The following is a 5,555-nucleotide window of genomic DNA, read 5'->3' as shown; positions in this document are numbered from 1 at the left end:
CTCTCTCTCTCTCTCTCTCTCTCTCTCTCTCTCTCTCTCTCTCTCTCTCTCTCTCTCCCCCTCTGCTTTTTTAGGCATTATGGATTTGAAATACAGGTACTTAAAGGTACTGAAAGGTTATCATGTATATCCCTTTGTATATCCCTTTACCTTCTTTCAGCACTCAGAGTTTGTCAAGAGTGAGCATTTTCAACTATCATTGTCATATTGGTCCCTTTTCTGTCCTAACTGTCCCACCATCACCACTTGTGGCAATGTTCCCACCATGGACCAGGCCTCCTGGCCCTCATTTCTACTGTCTTTGCATATTAGTTTCATACTACCTTTTTATATATAAGATATTTTTATATATAAATATATATTTATATTCTGTAGATGATGTAGTCCAAAATCAAATTAAAAAAAAAGTTTTGAGCCAGAGTGATAGCTCAACAAGTTGAGCACAAGCTTTGCAAACAGGAGGCTTTGAGTTCAATCCTTAGTAACCAATAGTTTCCCAGGCACAGAGCTTGGAGTAGTCCCTAAGAACTGCCAGGAGTTACTCCTGGAGGTGCTGGAAGGACCATATGAAAGGCTGGGGATTGAACCTAGATTGACTGTGCAGTGCAATTTTCTTACCATCTGTATTATCTCTCTAGCTGTGCCTTACCTGATGTACTATGACGTCAACCCCTTTCTGTATTTTTTGATGGAATCTTCTATTTTATCCTTGAGCACACATATTTGATTTCCAGTTGCTGTTATTCAACTGTTGAGCCTTTCCATTGCGTTTTATGGTTCAACCACTATGTTCCTTAGCCCAGTGATTTGTTTGGATTTTTCGCATAATTCTTCTGCCTTCGTTGAAATCTTCTTTCATTGAGTTACTCATTTCAGTGGCATTATTAGCACTGTTGCTCTGATAATTTTATCAGGAAGAAATCTTCGTAATCAGAAAACTTCACTGGAAAGCTCTGAAGTGCTTAGATCCTTCCCAGGTTATTACCTTCATCCATTAATGCAGGTGAATCCCTCCTTTCTTTAATATGCTTGATGCTATGATTAAATGTGAAGGGCAAAAGTCCATGTTTGAGCAGTCCAAGGTGAAACTTTTGGGTTCACAAATTTCAGACAGTAACCATGACTCTGAGTTTGTGTCATCCTGTTGATCACTGGGAGTTTGCAGTCATGAGTATCCTGCAGCACCGATAGAACCAAGGTTGAGTAAGATTGGATTGCAGCCCTGGGTTCACAGTTGCTAAAGCTCAGAAGTGACTGTGGTGTCAGTGCTCAGCAGGCCTGGAAAGGGACTGTTGATTCATAGTAATATCAGTTAGCAGCTGTATAACCAAGAATTGCACCACTACTGGGAGTTTCTTTTTTTGTAGCAATTATAATGGTAAGGTCAAGCAGACCCAGCTATCATTCTGTGGCAAAAGATTGAGTGTTGGCAAGGCAAAGGGCACAAGTTTGAATTTGAGCAACTGCAACTGAATGTTTAAAACCATGGGTCCTGGGCATCCGTTCATTCAATTTAAGCAGACCAGGACAGAAAATAGGAATTTGAGCTCGCTGTGCTTGCATGTACCTGTTCACCACTTTGAAACAGGTCTGGATAACAACCAAAGGGATGCAGCCATTTGTGTCCATTATAGTTCTGGGCTTTGTTTGAACAGGCCAGGTGGGAGGGAGACCTGGAGTATAATATTACAAGGATTCGGGTCACTGCAAGAGTTGGAGCTCACGAGTATCCTGAGGCACTTGAGTACCAAGTTTAGACAGACCTTGCTTCAACTTGGTGTTCAAGATCACAAGACACCTGTGCACCAAGATTTAGAGGTCAAAAGGTCCATTTGAGGTGCAATGTCACCAGGGCTTGGTAGGACCACTGTGGTCACATAGGCCTACACTTCACAAGGGAAACTGAGCAGGGAGGGGTTTAAGATGAGGTTGGGGAGCTCTGGTGGTAGGAGGAGTGCCAGGAGATATAGTTTAGGTTCAGCTCTTAGCATGCCATGTCTGCAGGCCCTGACACCAGCCCACCTTGCTGTCCCAACACAGCACAACTGAGGGAGAGCAAAGGAAGAGTCCTAGTGGATATCTGCAAGTTGTCTGCTGCTGTAAGAGTAGAAGCCCAACAACGTAGCAGGGAAGAATAAAGCTTCAAAGGAGGGCAAGCAAAAGGGGAAAATGGAGCAAAGGAACAGCAGGCTGACATGTTAACCAAGAAACTAAAGGTGACTTAACTGCAGAGAATGGAGAGACCGAGAGCCTGGAGGACCCAGCTTCTGACACATCAGGAGAGAAAGGAACCAAGAACCAAGTTGCTCAAAGTCATCCACATCCTATATTATACTGTTGCTCCCTCACTTTCCTCTTGTACAATTATGTAAAAAAAAATTAGTATGTAGTGATTCTGGTACAGAATTGTATCAACTGTTCTACGAACGCAATCTGTTTCCTTATTTTTAAATCCTTTTTATTGAGGCACCAGGATTTATAGTGATTTAATTATACTTTTCCTGCATATATCATTCCAACATCACATCCATCACTGGAGAGCCTACTAACCCTTCACCAGTGTCCCAAGGGCCCCCTCTCTGCTAACCTCACTCCCAGATAAACTTAGTTTTACAGACAAAAATCTCTCATCCAGATGACTTTGGCCATTTGTTGTTCCCTTACTATGTATTTTAATATCCTACATGATATCTTTTAAAAAAATTATTGTGGAGGTGGTGATACATATACACATAGAGATTATCAAAGTTAACCCCCTGAAATTCCACACAATAATTTTAAACCAATAATAAGTTGATAAAGAAAAAAATTGTATAAGTCTTAATAAATGTATTTGGGGGGCCACACCCAATGAGGCTCATGGTTTGCTCCTGGCTCTGTACTCAGGAATCACGCCTGGTGATGCTCAGGGGACCATATGGGGTGCTGGGTTTAAACCCGGGTCTGTCATATGCTAAGCAAGCACTTTACCTGCTGTACTATCTACTATCTCTCCAGCCTCAAAGTCTTACTAAAATTATTTTTAGTAGCTCTAGAAACATTAAGAAGTGAATTCAAGTTTCTCCTGTGTTTAAGTATAAATGCTTTTTTTTTTTGTAGGAAAAATCACTTACTAATTTTTTTTTTTGCTACAACCAGAAAATGGTAGGAATATGGGAGTCTTTGAATGTTTTGGGTGTCAGTTTAAAAGTAAAAAGTAAAGGCCCTCCCGTTGTTCATTGACTTGCTCGAGCGGGCCCAGTAACGTCTCCATTGGAGACTTTGTTGTTACTGTGTCTGGCATATCGAATACTCTTGGTAGCTTGCCAGGCTCTCCGAGAGGGGTGGAGGAATCGAACTCGGGTCAGCCATGTTGTCTGCGTGCAAGGCAGACGCCCTACCCGCTGTGCTATCGCTCCAGTCCCTAGGTGTCAGTTTAATGTTCCCAAAATAGGGTTTGTTTTTAGCCATAGCCACTGTTGCTCAGGGCTTACCACTCCAGGCTCTTTGATCAGGGATTATTCCTGGTAGTGCTTAGGGAATTGTATGTGATGGTGGGGATTTAAACTGGGGTAAGTGAGATGCAAGACACATGCCTTAACCCCTATACTGTGTCTTTAGCTCCACTAAGGGTAGTTTTTAGATCTTATATGCAAAAAAAAAAAAACATTAAATCACACTTTGGAATCATAGTTGTGTGTTTTAGAGAGGTCCAGCAGCACTCTATCTCTCCCGCAGCCCACGTTCGGTAGTCTCAAACCGTTTCCCCCACCCCGGGAAGGTCGACGGCGAGGTAGGAGAAGGAACAAGGGCCAGGCTGGTTGGTATCAATTGTAGTTTATTCCAATCTTCACTCTCACCTCTGACTCTGCCCTCTGGAGCCCGGGTTCCCAAGCCCAAGCCGGTGCCTCAGCTTGAGCCTCTGCCTGAGCCTCAGTCTCTGCTCTCTTGAGCCCAAGGCCCCGCTTGAGCCCCAGCCTCTCCTGAACTTCAGTTTCCGCTCACCCCAGTCCGAGCTTACAGTCTTGGTTTATATGGCAATCATGTAAAGCAGTGACACAAAGGTGGGTTGAACATTAACAAACCAGCAAAGAGAGGTAAGACCACTCCTCGAGGAGATTAACTCAAGGATAAAATCTTACCTAAAGAGATTATTCCAGATTATTAGGAGATCCGCTCAAGGATAGGATCCCAACAAGGGTATGTTCTTTCCTCAGCTAATAATCTACTTAAATAGTAGTAGTAAATCTATTTCCAATATTTCTAGCAATTTCATTCTGTATGAGCACAGTAAGAGATATAAACTTAAGGTTTGGTTCTTCCTGAGGACATCTCACTGTATATTCCGCAATCCTCATGATCACGATCACAACCATCCTGTTGTTCGTCGATTGCCTTGAGCAGGCCCCAGTAACGTCTCCTTCCTCCTAGCCCTGAGATTTTTTAAAAAGTGCCATATTCAAGGCTCTTTCAGGGTTAGGAGAATGAGACCCATAATTTTTACTGGTATTTGGCATATTGGGTACGCCACGGGGCCCCTTGGAGGGGAGCGGGTTGAGTTTCCCTCCCTGCCCCGACCAGGGCTCCAGCAGCCAAAGACCTCCAGAACCAGCCACTACCGCAATCCTCAGACCAGGTTAATCTTCCTAGCCCCAGCAGGGTCCTAGTATCATCGTTACTTACTTTTGTATCATGACAGCATTTGTTCATGATTATACCCTCAATTTATAGTTGAGTATTGTGGTGCTTTGGCCAGGCAAATTTCGATGCCAGGGTAGCTCACACCTTGCCCTGGGTCCATTCAGTCCCTCGTTGGGACCCTGCTTTGGGGGTGCTAGAAACTAAGGGCAACTGAGTCAAGAAAGCAGATGCTCAGGAGTAAATATTATTCGGAGTCAATCAACAACCAAGTTACAAAGAATAATAGTAACTGTCTTCCTATGTTCATACAAAAAGGACATTGCTTTAAGGTAAACTATGCAAAGAACATAACTTACAATACAAGTTCAGTGTCCTTTGAAGGATCTGATCTTACAAGCTAATAGAACCTGATTATGGAGAAAAGGTGATTAGCCAATTGGGGAGGAGAGCACAGAGAAGAGTTTATGATAAACAGAGGAATGGGAGTGACTTGGGAGCACTTGATGGGTGTAACCCGATAAACCTAAGCTCCCTGTGGCAATGTTATCCTACACAGTCATGTATTTGGTTATGCCTTTAACATTTAAAATTACTCCTACTTCCACACTGGGTTTTGGTAGAATTATTTCCTAAAACAAACCATTCTTGGGGGCTAGAGTACAGTGGATTTGGTGTTTTCCTTGCATGAAGCCAACCTGGGTTTGATCCCTGATATTCCATGGTCCCCAGAGCCAGGAGTAATCCTTGAGTGCAGAGCCAGAAGTAGCCTGAGCATTGCCAGGCGTGGGCCTGCCCCCACTCTCTCAAAAAAGAAAATCATTCTTTGATCCTAGTTCTTCCTGTCAGAATTTCGTGAACTCAAGCTAATAACTCAGATCTTGGAAGTCCTGTTTACTGAGCTGTGGGAGATTGAGAATTTGAGTATCTAGTGGGTA

The sequence above is a fragment of the Sorex fumeus genome, unplaced genomic scaffold (genome assembly GCF_029834395.1).
Source record: "Sorex fumeus unplaced genomic scaffold, SorFum_2.1 ptg000044l, whole genome shotgun sequence".
NCBI classification, from domain to species: Eukaryota; Metazoa; Chordata; class Mammalia; order Eulipotyphla; family Soricidae; genus Sorex; species Sorex fumeus.
The sequence above is the reverse complement of the archived record's forward strand: the minus strand, read 5'-3'. Positions refer to the sequence as shown.